The sequence below is a fragment of the Euprymna scolopes genome, chromosome 46 (genome assembly GCF_053919585.1).
Source record: "Euprymna scolopes isolate OS-2025 chromosome 46, ASM5391958v1, whole genome shotgun sequence".
Taxonomy (NCBI): Eukaryota; Metazoa; Mollusca; class Cephalopoda; order Sepiida; family Sepiolidae; genus Euprymna; species Euprymna scolopes.
Genome location: NC_136527.1, coordinates 10247416 through 10266696, shown reverse-complemented (window position 1 = coordinate 10266696; position 19281 = coordinate 10247416). Strand labels below are relative to the sequence as shown.

The window sequence follows — 19281 nt, the reverse complement described above, 5'->3', positions numbered from 1 at the left end:
TATGTACATCTATATCAAAAACACTTGTAAACGTTTTTTTTTAATTTAAATGTTTTATTTCCATACTTTGTGGACCAGGCGCGAACGCAGACCCCACAATTTTAATGAACCACCATTCTGCCAGATCAAACATAACCATTCCTGTGTCTCGATACATCTTCTATCATTATATGCAATCAGTTTTTTAAAATAGTCAACCATATAGGAGCCTATTCGTGACCAGACACACACACGCACACACACACACACACACACACACACACACACACACACACACACACACACACACATTCAGCTTTATCAGAGAGGCGGTAGCACTCTCTATATAGGGATGGCCCGTACACGCCTATATACGCCTACAAAACAAAACTATCCAAATGTCAACTAAAATCAACTTATAAGTTTCAAAAAGCACATATTCTTACAGAGAAGTGTCTTACGAATCCAGCGAGTGTCAGAACGTCGGTTAAAATGTCAAAAGAGATCAAAAAAAAAAAAGGGTACAAAAATGGCCGATTGTTCTTCTTTCTTCTTTCTTCTTCTTTCTTCTTTCTTTTGAGACGATGTATCTCGGTGTACGAACGGTCTCTGACAACAGTTCAAGCATCAATCGACTGCTCTTTACACGGAGAATTGCAGTGACCCATCGCTTTTTAGCTAACTCCATAATTAAATAAGATTACGTGTAATAACAAGTTTTAAACACTATATACCCAATGTAGACAGACCACTTCGAACACGGAACTTCTCTCAAAAGTGAAAGCTCCAAATAATACACCGGATGCTCACAGACGTTCCAGTTTGACAGTGGCCTATATTTCTTGGACGCTGAATATTTGAGGTGAACGTTAAGGTTTTTTCTTTAAACAGTAACCCACCAGCGTTAATGAAACCACGAAATCTTTATCTCAGTTGATCAAAATTGTTATAAGAGTAACCTATCAGCAAGTACGACGTCAAAAAACAATGTTATAAAAACAAATAATTCTTCAGATTTTGGACTGTAAAATATGTACAAAATGTCAATGCTGTGACCAGGATTCGAACCTAAGTTAGCACGGCCACAACGTGGGGTCCTAACCTCTAGACGATCACGGCTAACACTGACGTCTGTCGCTCTTGGCAGAAAGACACATGACTACTGTCAAACTATTGAAAAATAAGGAGGAAACTTGAAATTCTCACGCATGCGCAAAAATACACTATAGCAACCATTGTTAAATGCAGCTGAATCTCTTCGCTCGCGAAGAAAAGTAGATCAGACCAGTTCTTCTAAGAACTCACCAAACGCCAAAGGAAATAAGTTAAATTAACCGCAAAAGAAACTGCAAGAAAGTCAAGAAAAATTTAATAGTGAAGGTATGAACATTTTAGAACTTTATAATACTCTAACTGTTTTATCAGAGAGGCGGTAGCACTCTCTATGTAATATAGAACCGATGGAGGACCAAGAGGCAACTCCTAAGGCCCAAAACCCAAAGACCTAAAACCCAGCAGGAAGCGACCTGCTACTAATGGAGGCGGCAATGAGCCGCCTCCTAAAAAAGACAATACTATCATGAATGTAAGTTTAAAAATAAGACTGTAAGTAAAAATACTAATTAACAAGAATAAAAAAGCATTGGAAATGCAAAAGGATATAGGGATGGTATGCCAAAAAGTATACAAACAAGATAGCTATGAATGGCTAGGCACATGGAAATAGAATTGCATCCAAAGTATAGCCCTATAGCTTTTTACAACTCTAATGATGGCACGGAATAAAGATTGGAGAAAAGCTATAGGGCTATACTTTGGATGCAATTCTATTTCCATGTGCCTAGCCATTCATAGCTATCTTGTTTGTATACTTTTTGGCATACCATCCCTATATCCTTTTGCATTTCCAATGCTTTTTTATTCTTGTATATATATATATATATATATATATATATATATATGTTCTGAGAAAAATAGAAAAAACCGAATGAAATTATTAAAAAATCAACGTTTCGTCCTTATTTCAGAGGACATCTTCAGGATAATTGAAATAAAAATATACGCACACATATGTTTGTCCTTCCCGACATGGGTAGGATTGAAGAACTGTCTTTTTCGCACGCACGATCTATGACTTTTTCTTTTCTTACATTTTTATTTTTTATTTCAATTATCCTGAAGATGCCCTCTGAAATAAGGACGAAACGTTGATTTTTTAATAATTTTATTCGTTTTTTTTCTATTTTTCTCATAACATAACGTCAACCACCGCTGGTATTTTTCATTCCTTATACATGCATACATACATACATATATATATATATATATATATATATATATATATATATATATATGATTGCAACGTCTCTTGTCAGACGGGTGCCACTCCCTCAGACATTTAAAATTCATGAGCCCAAATGCCTGAGGGAGTATCTATACAAATATGATGTTACAGAGTCTTAGCTTTGTGCGACATCTGTCTCTCTCTCGGTTCAAAATGTTGAGATCCAACAACAAGCAATAGCAAGATAGCCAGCAGCAAATTAAACTGCAGACCAGCTTAAGGCAGGTAATGGTCTTCCGCTTTATGGTTTTTTAAATCAGAGATTTGCTTATATATATATATATATATATATATATATATATATATATATATATATATATATATATATATATATGAGAAACTCTTTGCCCTTTCAAATAGTTCGTATGGTGCATAAAGATAGTACCTGCCTTGTTTTAATGTTTTGTGGAACTATTATGTCAGAGTTTTTGAGAATAGCTCACGTGACTTTAAAATTAATAGATTTTATACCACCAGTTTCTAGCTTAGTAATAAGGATGATAAAACAAGGTGGGGATAAAACTAAAATATTTAAACAATTAAATAAAGCATTTGTTCGTTATCCTGATGCTTTTGAATCGTTTAAAATTAACCAGAATATATTAATAAAGGAAATCCAAAACTTTAGTAGTAATGTATAAAATTTATTTATATAAAAAAATGTATGTATAAATATTTTTAACCTTTATATATATTTAATTTTTAATAAATAAGAATGTAAATATATCAAAAAATTAATCATAGTGGGGGTGATAGGTAGCCAAATGGATTAATCCTAATCTTATACAAGACTGAAAAAAATACATCTAGGGTTAGGGTTAGGGTTAGGGTTAGATGAAAAAATAAAAATAACTAGAAATTTAGATGAAACCAATAACAGCTAAACAATTCCAATTAAAATCTCGTCAAATTCTAGTCTGCACGGAATTCCAAATGAACCCTTTATCTACATATATACGATAGCGTGTGGTATTTTCTGTCACGCTTACATCCGGGGCGTTTATGTACTTCCATTTCTTGGAATAAATTCTAACTTATTTAGAAATCCCAAAAAAGCAAGTTTAAATTCCAACCAAATTTTTTTGCAATGAATCTCACAGGCAAGGAATTCATTTTTATAATTATTATTAATTAGCCAAATTAATTAAGAATAGGAAACTAGATCTAATATCTGTAACATTTTTTCTCCTTAAGATTAAGGGTGGTGGTGTTTGATCAACACTGCTGGGGAGCCATGATTTAATATACTGTTTTGTTTTTAAATCTTCATGGTAAACAACTGATGATCCCTTAAATTAACATTAGTACTATAATAAATTCGATAGAGCAAGTCGATGTATTGATTAAATGACTTACTGATTAAATAGTTTTTGATAAAAATATAAAAATAAATAAGTTTTTTATATACTTTTAAAGGTTAAAAAACTTCCAAGACTATATATATATATATATATATATATATATATATATATATATATATATATATATATATATATATATAAGCGAGATAAGACACTGACATAATTCAGATGAAAAATCCTGATAGATATTACTTGAAGTAATGCTTTCAAGGAGATCCTAGCCAAAAAGGAAAAGCTCAATATTTAAGAATAGAGCAATATATAGTTTCGTGGTTAAATTTTAAATTCTGATAAGAACAACATATAGAGACATATATTCGATTTAAGAATTTATTGTTTGACAAAAGGAATATATAGGAGCAGTACGCTTTCGCTATATGGGAATATCACTTTCTTCCATGGGCCTATTTTCTGCCCAGCCGGATTTATAACCCTGAATGACATTGGACTCTTTCCGATAATGGACTACCCAGGTTGTATAAACTTCTCTTTCCGTATAATTTTTTCCATATAATTATCTTCAACCACTCCAAAAACTATTTTCAATAATTGTGCTGAAAAGCAAAATAGCGTCCATTCGCAGCTGAACATTTTGCTAACTGCATTTCATTTCCTCTGATGATATGTGCCATTGTTGAAAATCCATGGATTAAGGAAATTAAAATAACCCCTTCTATATATTCCATTTGTCAAACAATAAATTCTTAAATCGAATATATATTAGCAATGCCAATAATAGAGTGTTTGGATCCATTCGAGATGATGATGATGATGATGATGATGATGATGATGATGATGATGATGATGATGATTATGATGATTTTCAACCATAGGGCGATTCTATCTTGAGCGAAGGGCGATAACCTACTTCATTTAAAATTAAAAAATGTTTAAATTCAATGCTATTTCACGCGGTTAATGGTAGCCGAATTGATACGGTCTCCGCTAATCGAGCCAGAGATGTCCCGTGGTGCGGGGTTCAAATCGTTCGGCTGGTGTTAATCGTGACACCCTGCACTGAAGAATCCCGAAAGGATGAAACACTAGTTTCTGTAGGTATTTAATTATTATAGCAAAAAAATAATTATATATATATATATATATATATATATATATATATATATATATATATATATACTAGCAAAAGTACCCGTCGTTGGGCTATTCTTTTTATTTTTTGACTCACGACACAAACACAGTTAACCAACCGAGAACCACATCACTCTATATAAAAGCATATAAGATATCAACGGATACACACTAGAGAGTCAAAACAATTAAAAGAATATACGGTTTCCTTAGCCCTAGTGATAACGTACGTGCAAACATGATGTCTTTGAAAAATATTGTATAATTTTTTCTTCGTATTTATTAAGTCAAAATAATATACTTTCCAACGGATGTCATGTTAAATATGGCCGACTTCATGTGACACGCTGACATCTGTCATGTTTACCAGCGAATAGTCTGCCAAGAATCAATAAACGATTTCTTTTCCTAATGATTGACGTTTGTTCTTTTTTTCTTCTACTTTCTTTTAACCTTTTCTTGAAGCAGTTCGTTATTTATTTATTTTTTTTCAACCAATTTAACTAGTCGTAGATTAGCTTAGACTCCGACATATCCTCGTCCCCCGGGAGTTTATTAACTCATTCGCGTTGAAAGGGGAAAATGAATTGTGGAACACGGTTCAATTTATGCGCCGGAAGTTAGCGCCTCCAAAACAAAATGGAGGAAATATTAATACACTTCACTTCAAAATGCCGGGTGGAACGATAACACTGTCGCTCTCGAAAAGACGATATAATTCCATTTCCGTTTGATGAAAACTGGTAATATTTTTTGATGCAGAATCTTTTTCGAGGGTAGAATGCGTTGTTTTAGGGTTGTTGTAAATATGGAACGGAACTTTAAATTTCGTTCTGTTTTAATCATTTTTTTTTTAATTGTGACCCCCCTCCCGAACAAAACGAAAGTAATCGAAAGAATAACATTCAAATTTTTATGTATGTAAAAAAAAACCCGAAATATTTCTTTTTATATAAAAATAAAATTTTATTAACAAAAATGAAATAATTTAATTTTTAAACGAAAAAAAAAATTGCTTTACCTTTTAGGTATTATTTTTACACCAACTCACCATTCACATAGGAAATGTCGACTTTTGTAGGTTTTCGGGTACGTTTCCAACGAATAAACGCCCAATCTCCTCATGTTAAGAACGGCTTTCAGAATAGACACTCCTACTCTTGTTAGCATACCTGAAAACCTATAAAAGCTGACATGTCGAATATGAATGATGAGTTTCTTGTAATAAATAATTTTACCAAGAATTCTTCATAAGTTTTCAGTTCGGTTTCGATTATAGCTGATAGCACTCAAGTTATCTATTTTTTATAAATAATTTTACCAAGAATTCTTCAAAAATTTTGGTTTCGGTTTCGATTAAAGTTGATGGCGCTCAAGTTCTCTATTTTTTATAAATAATTTTACCAAGAATTCTTTATAAGTTTCGGTTTCGGTTTCGATTATAACTGATGGCACACAAGTCATCTATTTTTTTATAAAAAAATTCACTAAGAATTCTTTATAAGTTTTAGTTTCGATTATAACTCCAGTAATTTATTATTTATTTATTTTTTAAAAACAATTTTATCAAGAATTCTTCATAAGCTTTAGTTCTGGTTTCGATAAAGGCTGAAGAAAATCAAGTTTATATACGTATATTAGTGATGGGACGATTCTAATATTTTTCTCAATTCCGAAAGAATTACCGCTTCTGAACTAAATTCCCGATTTCGATAGAATTACCGATTCCGAACTAAATTCCCGATTCCGATACAATTACCGATTTCGATACAATTACCGATTCCGAACTAAATTCCTGATTCCGCAACAATTACCGATTCCAAACTAAATTCCCGATTCCGATACAATTACCGATTCCAAACTAAATTCCCCTTTCCAGTACAATTACCGATTCCGAACTGAATTCCGATTCCGATACAATTTACGATTCCAAACTAAATTCCCGATTCCGAACTAAATTCCTGATTCCGATACAATTACCGATTCCGAACAAAATTTCCGATTCCTATACAATTACCGATTCCGAACTAAATTCCCGATTCCGAACTAAATTCCTGATTCCGATACAATTACCGATTCCGAACAAAATTTCCGATTCCTATACAATTACCGATTCCGAACTAAATTCCCGATTCCGAATGAAATTCTTGATTCCGAACTAAATTCCCGATTACAAACTAAATTCCCGATTCCGATACAATTACCTATTCCAAACTAAATTCCCCTTTCCGATACAATTACCGATTCTGAACTAAATTCCCCTTTCCGATACAATTACTGATTCCGAACTAAATTTCCCTTTCCGATACAATTACCGATTCCGAACTAAATTTCCGATTCCGATACAATTACCGATTCCGAACTAAATTTCCGATTCCGATACAATTACCGATTCCGAACTAAATTTCCGATTCCGATACAATTACCGATTCCGAACTAAATTTCCGATTCCGATACAATTCCCGATTCCGAACAAAATTCCCCTTTCCGATAAAATTACAGATTCTGAACAAAATTCTCGATTCCGATAGAATTACCGATTCCGAACTAAATTCCCGATTCCATTACAATTACCAATTCCGAACTAAATTCCCCTTTCCGAACTAAATTCCCGATTCTGAACTAAATTCCCGATTCCGATACAATTACCGATTCTGATACAATTACCGATTCCGACCGAAATTCCCGATTCTGATACAATCACCGATTACAAACTAAATTCCTGATTCAGATACAATCACCGATTCCAAACTAAATTCCCGATTTCGATACAATTACCAATTCCGAACTAAATTCGCCTTTCCGATACAATTACCGATTCTGAACTAAATTTCCGATTCCGATACAATTACCGATTCCGAACTAAATTCCCGATTCCTAACTAAATTCCCGATTCCGAACAAAATTCCCGATTCCGATACAATTACCATTTCCGAACAAAATTCCCCTTTCTGATACAATTACCGATTCTGAACTAAATTCCCAATTCCGATAGAATTACCGATTCCGACCTAAATTCCCCTTTCCGATACAATTAACGATTCCAAACTAAATTCCCGATTCCGATACAATTACCAATTCCGAACTAAATTCCTGATTCCGATACAATTCCCGATTCCGGACTAAATTCCCGATTCCGATACAATTACCGATTACAAACTAAATTCCCCTTTCCGAACTAAATTCCCGATACCAAACTAAACTCCCGATTACGATACAATTACCGATTCCGAACTTAAAACCTGATTCTGATACAATTACCGATTGCAAACGAAATTCCTGATTCCGAAATAAATTCCCGATTCCGATACAATCACCGATTACGAACTCAATACCTGATTCTGATACGATGACCGATTCTGAACTAAATTCCAAATTCCGAACTGAATTCCCGATTCGGATACAATTACCGATTCTGAACTAAATTCCTGATTCCGATACAATTACCGATTCCGAACTAAATTTCCGATTCCGATACAATTACCGATTCCGAACTAAATTCCCGATTCCTAACTAAATTCCCGATTCCGAACAAAATTCCCGATTCCGATACAATTACCATTTCCGAACAAAATTCCCCTTTCTGATACAATTACCGATTCTGAACTAAATTCCTAATTCCGATAGAATTACCGATTCCGACCTAAATTCCCCTTTCCGATACAATTAACGATTCCAAACTAAATTCCCGATTCCTAACAAAATTCCCGATTCCGAACCCAATTACCGATTCAGATACAATTACCGATTCAGCACTAAATTCCCCTTTCCGATACAATTACCGATTCCGAACAAAATTCCCGATTCCTAACTAAATTCCCGATTCCGAACAAAATTCCCGATTCCGATACAATTACCAATTCCATACTAAATTCCCCTTTCCGATACAATTACCGATTCTGAACAACATTCTCGATTCCGAGAGAATTACCGATTCCGAACTAAATTCCCGATTCCGATACAATTACCAATTCCGAACTAAATTCCTGATTCCGATACAATTCCCGATTCCGGACTAAATTCCCGATTCCGATACAATTACCGATTACAAACTAAATTCCCCTTTCCGAACTAAATTCCCGATACCAAACTAAACTCCCGATTACGATACAATTACCGATTCCGAACTTAAAACCTGATTCTGATACAATTACCGATTGCAAACGAAATTCCTGATTCCGAAATAAATTCCCGATTCCGATACAATCACCGATTACGAACTCAATACCTGATTCTGATACGATGACCGATTCTGAACTAAATTCCAAATTCCGAACTGAATTCCCGATTCGGATACAATTACCGATTCTGAACTAAATTCCTGATTCCGATACAATTACCGATTCCGAACTAAATTTCCGATTCCGATACAATTGCCGATTCCGAACTAAATTCGCAATTCCAAACTAAATTCCCGATTCCGATACAATTACCGATTCAGAGCAAAATTCCTGATTCCGATACAATTACTGATTCCGAACTAAATTTCCCTTTCTGATACAATTACCAAGTCACAACTAAATTCCCGATTTTAAACTAAACTCCTGATTCTGAACTAAATTCCCGATTCTGTTACAATTACCAATTCCGAACTAAAGTCCCTTTTCCGATTCTATTACCGATTCCAAACTAAATTCCCGATTCCATTACAATTACCAATTCCGAACTAAATTCCCCTTTCCGAACTAAATTCCCGATTCTGAACAAAATTCCCGATTCCGATACAATTACCGATTCTGATACAATTACCGATTCCGACCGAAATTCCCGATTCTGATACAATTACCGATTACAAACAAAATTCCTGATTCCGAAATAAATTCCCAATTCCGATACAATTGCCGATTCCGAACTAAATTCCCCTTTCCTATACAATTACACTTTCAGAACTAAATTCCCGATTCTGGACTAAATTCCCGATTCCGATTCAATTACCGATTCCGAACTAAATTACCTATTCTAGAATAAATTCCCAATCCGGATACAATTACCAATTCCGAACTAAATACCCACTTCTGAACTAAACTCCCTATTTTGATACAATTACCGATTCCGAAATAAATTCCTGACCCCGATACAATTCCTATTCTGAACAAAATTCCTGATTCCGATACAATTACTGATTCGGAACTAAAATCCCTGATTCCGAACCAAATTCCCGATTCCCATACAATTACCGTTTCCGAAATAATTTCCCGATTCCGATACAATTACCGATTCCGAACTACATTCCCAATTCCGATACAATTACCGATTCCGAACTAAAATCCCTGATTCTGAAGTAAATTCCCGATTCCGAACGAAATTCCTGATTCCGATACAGTTACCGATTCCAGACAAAATTCCCGATTCAGATACAATTGCCGATTCCGAAGTAAAGTCCCGATTCCAATACAATTACAGATTCCGAACTAAATTCCCGATTCCGAACTAAATTGCTGATGCCGATACAATTACCGATTCCGAACTAAATTCTTTATTCTTAACTAAATTACCGATTCCGATACAATTATCGATTCCGAACTAAAGGCCCGATTCCAAACTAAATTCCTGATTCCGGACTAAATTCACAATTCCGATACAATTGCCGATTCCGAACTAAATTCCCCTTTCCTATACAATTACAGATTCAGAACTAAATTCCCGATTCTGGACTAGATTCCCGATTCTGGACTAAATTCCCGATTCCGATTCAATTACCGATTCCGAACTAAACTCTCGATTCTTTTCCAATTACCGATACCGAACTAAATTTCCGATTCCGATACAATTACCTATTCTGAACTAAATTCCCAATCCGGATACAATTACCAATTCCGAACTAAATTCCTGATTCTGATACATTTACCTATTCTGAACAAAATTCCTGATTCCGATACAATTACTGATTCGGAAATGAAATCCCTGATTCCAAACTAAATTCCCGATTCTGATACAATTACCGATTCCGAACTACATTCCCGATTCTGATACAATTCCCGATTCCGAATTAAATTCCCGATTCCGATACAATTACCGATTCCAAACAAAATTCCCCTATCCGAACTAATTTCCCGATACCGAAGTTAATTTCCGATTCCGATACAATTACCGATTCCGAACTAAATTCCCGATTCTGATACAATTACCGATTTCGAACGAAATTCCTGATTCCTAAATAAATTCCCGATTCCAATACAATCATTGATTACGAACTTAATTCCTGATTCTGACACAATGACCGATCCCAAACTAAATTCCCAATTCCGAACAAAATTCCCGATTCCGATACAATTACCGTTTCCGAACAAATTTCCCGATTCCGATACAATTACCGATTCCGAACTAAATTCCCAATTCCGAACTAAATTATTTATTCCAATACTATAAGCTATTCCGAACTAAATTCCCGATTCTGATACAATTACCGATTCCAAACTAAATTCCCGATTCCGATACAATTACTTATTCTGAACTAAATTGCTGATTCCGAACTAAAATCCCTGATTTTGAGCTAAATTCCCGATTCCGATACAATTACCGATTCCGAACTAAATTCCCAATCCCGATACAATTACCGATTCAAAACTAAATTCCCGATTCTGACCTAAATTCCCGATTCCGATACAATTACCGATTCCGAACTAAATTCCCGATTCCGATACAATTACCGATTACAAACTAAATTCCCAATTCCGATACAATTACCGATTCCGAACTAAAATCCCTGATTTTGAAGTAAATTCCCGATTCTGAACTAAATTCCTGATTCCTATACAGTTACCGATTCCGAACTAAATTCCCGATTCCGATACAATTACCGATTCAGAACTAAATTCTTGATTCCGAACTAAATTGCTGATTCCGATACAATTACCGATTCCGATCTAAATTCTATATTCTTAACTAAATTCCCGATTCCGATACAATTACCGATTCTAAAGTTAATTCCTGATTCCAATACAATTACCGATTCCGAACTAAATTCCCTTTTCCGATACAATTACCGATTCCGAACTAAATTCCTGATTCCGATACAATTACTGATTCCGAACTAAATTCCCGATTCCGATACAATTACCGATTCCGAACTAAATTCCTGATTCCGATACAATTACTGATTCCGAACTAAATTCCCTTTTCCGATACAATTACCGATTCCGAACTAAATTCCCGATTTCGATACAATTACTGATTCCGAACTAAATTCCCGATTCCGAACTAAATTCCCGATTCCGATACAACTACTGATTCCGAACTAAAGGCCCGATTCCGAACTAAATTCCTGATTCCGAACTAAATTCCCAATTCCGATAGAATTACCGATTCCGAACTAAATTCCATTTTCCGATACAATTACCGATTCTGAACTAAATTCCCGATTCCGATACAATTACCGATTCTAAACTTAATTCAAGATTCTGATACAATTCCCGATTCCGAATTAAATTTCCGATTCTGATACAATTACTGATTCCGAACGAAATTCCTGATTCCTGAATAAATTCCCGATTCCGATACAATCATTGATTACAAATTATTTCCTGATTCTGATACAATGACCGATCCCGAACTAAATTCCGAATTCCGAACTAAATTCCCGATTCCGATACAATTACCGATTCCGAACTAAATTCCCAATTCCAAACTAAATTCCCGATTCCAATACTATTCACTATTCCGAACTAAATTCCCGATTCTGATACAATTACCGATTCCAAACTAAATTCCCGATTCCGATACAATTACTTATTCTGAACTAAATTGCTGATTCCGAACTAAAATCCCTGATTTTGAGCTAAATTCCCGATTCCGATACAATTACCGATTCCGAACTAAAATACCTGATTTTGAAGTAAATTCCCGATTCTGAACTAAATTCCTGATTCCTATACAGTTACCGATTCCGAAGTAAATTCCCGATTCCGATACAATTACCAATTCAGAACTAAATTCTTGATTCCGAACTAAATTGCTGATTCCGATACAATTACCGATTCCGATCTAAATTCTCTATTCTTAACTAAATTCCCGATTCCGATACAATTACCGATTCTAAAGTTAATTCCTGATTCGAAAACAATTACCGATTCCGAACTAAATTCCCTTTTCCGATACAATTACCGATTCCGAACTAAATTCCCGATTCCGATACAATTACTGATTCCGAACTACATTCACGATTCCAAACTAAATTCCTGATTCCGATACAATTACCCATTCAGAACGAAATTCTCGATTTCGATACAATTACTGATTCCGAACTAAATTCCCGATTCCGAACTAAATTCCCGATTCCGATACAACTACTGATTCCGAACTAAAGGCCCGATTCCGAACTAAATTCCTGATTCCGAACTAAATTCCCAATTCCGATAGAATTACCGATTCCGAACTAAATTCCATTTTCCGATACAATTACCGATTCTGAACTAAATTCCCGATTCCGATACAATTACCGATTCTAAACTTAATTCAAGATTCTGATACAATTCCCGATTCCGAATTAAATTCCCGATTCTGATACAATTACTGATTCCGAACGAAATTCCTGATTCCTGAATAAATTCCCGATTCCGATACAATCATTGATTACAAATTATTTCCTGATTCTGATACAATGACCGATCCCGAACTAAATTCCGAATTCCGAACTAAATTCCCGATTCCGATACAATTACTGATTCCGAACTAAATTCCCAATTCCAAACTAAATTCCCGATTCCAATACTATTCACTACTCCGAACTAAATTCCCGATTCTGATACAATTACCGATTCCAAACTAAATTCCCGATTCCGATACAATTACTTATTCTGAACTAAATTCCCAATTCTGAACTAAATTCCCGATTCTGATACTATTAGCTATTCCAAACAACATTCCCGATTACGATACAGTTACCGATTCCGCACTAAAATCCCTGAGTCTGAACAAAATTCCCGATTCCGAACTAAATTCCTGATTCCGATACAATTACCGATTCCGAACTAAATTCCCGATTCCGATACAATTACCGATTCCGAACTAAATTCGCGATTCCAAACTAAATTCCTGATTCCGATACAATTACCGATTCAAAACGAAATTTCCGATTCCGATAAAATTACCGATTCTGAACTAAATTCCAGATTCCGAACTAAATTCCAGATTCCGAACTAAATTCCAGATTCTGATACAATTACCAATTCCGAACTAAAGTCCCGATTCCGATACAATTACCGATTCCGAACTAAATTCCTGATTCCGAACTGAATTCCTGATTCCGAACTAAATTCCCAATTCCGATACAATTACCGATTCCACACTAAATTCCCCTTTCCGATACAATTAGCGATTCCGAACTAAATTCCCGATTCTCAACTAAATTGCCAATTCCGATACAATTACCAATTCCGAACTAAATTCTGGATTCCGATACATTTACCTATTCTGAACTAAATTCCTGATTCCGATACAATTACGGATTCCGAACTAAAATCCCTGATTCCGAACTAAATTTCCGATTCCGATACAATTACAGATTCCGAACTAAATTCCCGATTCCGATACAATTACCGATTCCGAACTTAATTCCCGATTCCGATACAATTCCTGATTCCGAACTAAATTCCCCTTTCTGAACTAAATTCCCCATTCCGATAAAATTACCGATTCCGAACTAAATTCCCGATTCTGATACAATTACCGATTCCGAACGAAATTCTTAATTCCGAAATAAATTCCCGATTCCAATAATATAACCGATTACGAAATTAATTCCTAATTCTGATACAATGACTGATCTGGAACTAAATTCCCAATTCCAAACTAAATTCCTGATTCCAATGCAATTACCGATTCCGAACTAAATCCCCAATTCCGAACTAAATTCCCGATTCCGATACTATTAGCAATTCCGAACTAAATTCCCGATTCCGATACAATTACCGATTCCGAACTAAATTCTCGATTCCGATACAATTATCTATTCTTAACTAAATTCCAGATTCCGATAAAATTACCGATTCTGAACTAAAATCCCTGATTCCGAACTAAATTCCAGATTCCGATACAATTACCGAGTCCGAACTAAATGCACGATTCCGAACTAAATTCCTTGTTCCGATACAATTACCGATTCTGAACTAAATTCCCAATCCCGATACAATTACCGATTCCGAACTAAATTCCCGATTCTGAACTAAAATCCCAACTCCGATACAATTACCGATTCCGAACTAAATTCCCGATTCCGATACAATTACCTATTCTTAACTAAATTCCTGATTCCGATTCAATTACCGATTCCAAACTAAAATCCCTAATTCCAAACTACATTCGTGATTCCGATACAATTACCGATTCCGAACTAAATCCCCGATTCCGATAAAATTACCTATTCAGAACTAAATTCCCTTTTCCGATACAATTACTGATTTCGAACTAAATTCCCGATTCCAAACTATATTCCCGATTCCGATACAATTACCGATTCTGAACTCAATTCCCGATTCCGATACAATTCCTGATTCCGAACTAAACTCCAGATTCCGATACAATTACCGATTCCGAATTAAATTCCCGATTCTGATACAATTACGTATTCCAAACTAAAGGCCCTATTCCGAACTAAATTCCTGATTCCGAACTAAATTCCCAATTCGCATAGAATTACCGATTCCGAACTAAATTCCATTTTCCAATACAATTACCGATTCCGGACTTAATTCCCGATTCTTGACTAAATTCCCGATTCTGATTCAATTACCGATTCCGAACTAAATTTCCGATTCCAATACAATTACCTATTCATAACTAAATTTCCGATTCCGATACAATTACTGATTCTGAACTAAAATCACTGAATCCGAACTAAATTCCTGATTCTGATACAATTACCGATTCCAAACTAAATTCCCAATTCCGATACAATTACCGATTCAAAACTAAATTCCCCTTTCCGATACAATTACCGATTCCGAACTAAATTCCCGATTCTCAACTAAATTCCCAATTCCGATACAATTACCGATTCCGAACTAAATTTCTGATTCCGAACTGAATTCCTGATTCCGAACTAAATTCCCAATTCCGATACAATTACCGATTCCAAACTAAATTCTCTTCTCGATACAATTACCGATTCCGAACTTAATTCCCGATTCTCAACTAAATTCCCTATTCCGATGCAATTACCGATTCAGAACTAAATTCCTGACACCGATACAAGTACCTATTCTGAACTAAATTCCTGATTCCGATACAATTACCGATTCCGAACTAAAATCCCTGATTCCGAACTAAATTCTTGATTCCGATACAATGACTGATTCCGAACTAAATTCCTGATTATGATACAATTACCGATTCCGAACAAAATTCCTGATTCTGATACAATCCCTGATTCCGAATTAAATTCCCGATTCCGATACAATTACCGATTCCAAACAAAATTCCCTATCCGAACTAATTTCCCGATACCGAATTTAATGTCCGATTCCGATACAATTACCGATTCCGAACTAAATTCCCGATTCTGATACAATTACCGATTCCGAACGAGATTCCTGATTCCTAAATAAATTCCCGATTCCGATACAATCATTGATTACGAACTTAATTCCTGATTCTGATACAATGACCAATTCCGAACTAAATTCCCAATTCCGAACTAAATTCCCGATTCCAATACTATTAGCTATTCCGAACTACATTCCCGATTCTGATACAATTACCGATTCCAAACTAAATTCCCGATTCCGATACAATTACCGATTCCGAACTTAATTCCCGATTCTGAACTAAATTCCCGATTCTTATACAATTACCGATTTACAACTAAATTCCCAATCCCGATACAGTTACCGATTCCGAACTAAAATCACTGATTCTGAACAAAATTCCCGATTCCGACCTAAATTCCCGATTCCGATACAATTACCGATTCCGAACTAAATTCCCAATTCAGATACAATTGCCGATTCCGAACTAAATTCCCGATTCCAATACAATTGCCGATTCCGAACTAAATTCCCCTTTCCGATACAATTAATGATTCTGAATTAAATTCCCGATTCCGATACAATTACCGATTCCGAACTAAATTCGCGATTCCAAACTAAATTCCTGATTCCGATACAATTACCGATTCAAAACGAAATTTCCGCTCCGATAAAATTACCGATTCTGAACTAAATTCCAGATTCCGAACTAAATTCCTGATTCCGAACTAAATTCCCGAGTCTGATACAATTACCAATTCCGAACTAAAGTCCCGATTCCGATACAATTACCGATTCCGAACTAAATTCCTGATTCCGAACTGAATTCCTGATTCCGAACTAAATTCCCAATTCCGATACAATTACCGATTCCAAACTAAATTCCCCTTTCCGATACAATTACCGATTTCGAACTAAATTCCCGATTCTCAACTAAATTTTCAATTCCGATACAATTACCAATTCCGAACTAAATTCTGGATTCTGATACATTTACCTATTCTGAACTAAATTCGTGATTCCGATACAATTACGGATTCCGAACTAAAATTGGGAACACAATTTCCGATTCCGATACACTTACAGATTCCGAACTAAATTCCCGATTCCGATACAATTACCGATTCCGAACTTAATTCCCGATTCCGATACAATTCCTGATTCCGAACTAAATTCCCCTTTCTGAACTAAATTCCCCATTCCGATAAAATTACCGATTCCGAACTAAATTCCCGATTCTGATACAATTACCGATTCCGAACGAAATTCTTGATTCCGAAATAAATTCCCGTGTCCAATACTATAACCGATTACGAAATTAATTCCTGATTCTGATACAATGACTGATCTGGAACTAAATTCCCAATTCCAAACTAAATTCCTGATTCCAATGCAATTACCGATTCCGAACTAAATCCCCAATTCCGAACTAAATTCCCGATTCCGATACTATTAGCAATTCCGAACTAAATTCCCGATTCCGATACAATTACCGATTCCGAACTAAATTCCCGATTCCGATACAATTATCTATTCTTAACTAAATTCCAGATTCCGATACAATTACCGATTCTGAACTAAAATCCCTGATTCCGAACTAAATTCCAGATTCCGATACAATTACCGATTCCGAACTAAATGCACGATTCCGAACTAAATTCCTTGTTCCGATACAATTACCGATTCTGAACTAAATTCCCAATCCCGATACAATTACCGATTCCGAACTAAATTCCCGATTCTGAACTAAATTCCCAACTCCGATACAATTACTGATTCCGAACTAAATTCCCGATTCCGATACAATTACCTATTCTGAACTAAATTCCTGATTCCGATTCAATTACCGATTCCAAACTAAAATCCCTAATTCCAAACTACATTCGTGATTCCGATACAATTACCGATTCCGAACTAAATCCCCGATTCCGATAAAATTACCGATTCAGAACTAAATTCCCCTTTCCGATACAATTACTGATTTCGAACTAAATTCCCGATTCCAAACTATATTCCCGATTCCGATACAATTACCGATTCTGAACTCAATTCCCGATTCCGACACAATTCCTGATTCCGAACTAAACTCCAGATTCCGATACAATTACCAATTCCGAACTAAATTCCCGATTCTGATACAATTACGTATTCCAAACAAAAGGCCCTATTCCGAACTAAATTCCTGATTCCGAACTAAATTCCCAATTCCGATAGAATTACCGATTCCGAACTAAATTCCATTTTCCAATACAATTACCGATTCCGGACTTAATTCCCGATTCTGGACTAAATTCCCGATTCTGATTCAATTACCGATTCCGAACTAAATTTCCGATTCCAATACAATTACCTATTCATAACTAAATTTCCGATTCCGATACAATTACTGATTCTGAACTAAAATCACTGAATCCGAACTAAATTCCCGATTCTGATACAATTACCGATTCCAAACTAAATTCCAGATTCCGAACAAAATTCCCGATTCCGATACAATTAACGATTCCGAACTAAATTCCCAATCCCGATACAATAAACTATTCCGAACTACATTCCCGATTCTAAACTAAATTCCCTATTCCGATACAATTACCGATTCCGAACTAAATTCCTGATTCCGAACTGAATTCCTGATTCCGAACTAAATTCCCAATTCCGATACAATTACCGATTCCAAACTAAATTCCCCTTTCCGATACAATTACCGATTCCGAACTAAATTCCCGATTCTCAACTAAATTCCCAATTCCGATACAATTACCGATTCCGAACTAAATTCCTGATTCCGAACTGAATTCCTGATTCCGAACTAAATTCCCAATTCCGATACAATTACCGATTCCAAACAAAATTCCCCTTTCCGATACAATTACCGATTCCGAACTAAATTCCCGATTCTCAACTAAATTCCCTATTCCGATGCAATTACCGATTCAGAACTAAATTCCTGATACCGATACAAGTACCTATTCTGAACTAAATTCCTGATTCCGATACAATTACCGATTCCGAACTAAAATCCCTGATTCCGAACTAAATTCTTGAT

The 19281-nt window shown here is 35.3% G+C and overlaps 1 protein-coding gene across 2 annotated transcripts in view; it reads right to left on the bottom strand.

Moving 5' to 3' along the window:
* The window catches only part of LOC145271382 (G-protein coupled receptor dmsr-1-like), a 544349-nt gene that overhangs the window by 224438 nt on the left and 300630 nt on the right, over positions 1-19281 (bottom strand). The gene's annotated exons all lie outside the window — the stretch shown is intronic.